The 1,377-nt window shown below is 47.1% G+C and overlaps 1 pseudogene; it reads right to left on the bottom strand.

Annotated features, from left to right (window-relative positions):
• Positions 1 to 4: 4 nt before the first annotated feature.
• On the bottom strand, positions 5 to 723 carry LOC116465935 (splicing factor 45-like; annotated as a pseudogene).
• Between the last annotated feature and the right edge of the window lie 654 nt (positions 724 to 1,377).

Raw genomic sequence — 1,377 nt, 5'->3', positions numbered from 1 at the left:
GCATGATCTTGTGCGCCACCGTTCCCACCACGTTAGCGAGGAAGGAGCTGCTAGGCCGGTTTGGAGATCTCCGTCTGTCCTGTTCCTGCTTCACTGGGGGAGGAATGGCAGCTTTGGAAGACCGTGACTGAGGTCTTGAATCCTCTTCATAAGGAAAATCTCGGGGTGACTCTTTCTCTGCCAGAGAAGTGGGAAGGGCAATGGCAGCTCCACCCTACTACTTTTCCTCCTCTCTCGTTCCTAATCTTCCCTTCATCAGAATCTGGATCTGGTCGCCTTGATCAGAACTCCCCTAGCTTTTTGCCTGTCTTTAGGTCTAATTTCCCTTTCTTCTATTTCCTTTCGTATTTCTAGCTCCTGCTGTGTCTGTCGTTCCTCTCTTTGGGGCTTCACTACTTTCTCATAATCGTAAGGAAACATAGGATCATATTCGTCAGCTAAGGGAATCAGAACGTCCCCTGCAGAAACCCACTGGGAACAGGATCCTTCAGCCCAGCTGCTGCATGCCGTGGTGTGTCACCAATTTGCAGGTCATCTGAGGAGCCGCCTGACCTTAGGTCAATGACTGGGGCAAGAGGTGCACTGTTTCTAACTTTGGCTCTTTCCCTGAGTGACAGCTGCCTTCCTCACCTGAAGCTGAGACTGCAGAAGTTTAACCTTTTGGGACCAGCCTTCTGCTTTTGAGTCACTGGTCTCCACTCCCAGGCCATCGTATGGGGACATCTTTTGTTTTCAATTTAATGTTGCCCTGCTGACTCTACCCGTGGGTAGCCAGGTTAATACGAAAAAATAATAAGAAGAAAAACCCATCAATTTCCTGATGCCAGATAAATGGAAAATGTTATTTGCACAAAAGAAACCTTGAGAGAGACTTGGAACAAATCACTGGTGGATGTGGATTTCTGGATCTCACTAGATTTATTTTAATAGAAAGTTTAGGCCAGACGTGGTGGCTCATGCCTGTAATCCCATCACTTGGGAGGCTGAGGCAGGTGGATCATCTGAGGTTAGTAGTTCAAGACCAGCCTGGCCAACATGGTGAAACCCCGTCTCTACTAAAAATACAAAGATTAGCTGGGCATGGTGGTGGGCGCCTATAGTCCCAGCTACTGGGTAGGGTGAGGCAGGAGAATTGCTTGAACCTGGGAGGCAGAGGTTGCAGTGAATAGAGATCGTGCCACTGCACTCCAGCCTGGCAACAGAGTGAGACTCTGTCAAGAAAGAAAGAAAGAGAGAGAAAGAAAGAAAGGGAGGGAATGAAGGAGGGAAAAAAGAAAAAAAGAAAGAAAGAAAGTCTAATTCGCAGATGCAGACTTATCTTCTGTACTGTCATTTGTCCATTCTTTTTTTTCTAGTCTGAGATTTCATCTTTTTGAA

This window comes from Hylobates moloch, unplaced genomic scaffold, assembly GCF_009828535.3.
Source record: "Hylobates moloch isolate HMO894 unplaced genomic scaffold, HMol_V3 SCAFFOLD_14816, whole genome shotgun sequence".
In the NCBI taxonomy this organism is placed as follows: Eukaryota; Metazoa; Chordata; class Mammalia; order Primates; family Hylobatidae; genus Hylobates; species Hylobates moloch.
Note: the sequence above shows the minus strand (reverse complement) of the source record. Positions and strands in the feature narration are given on the sequence as shown.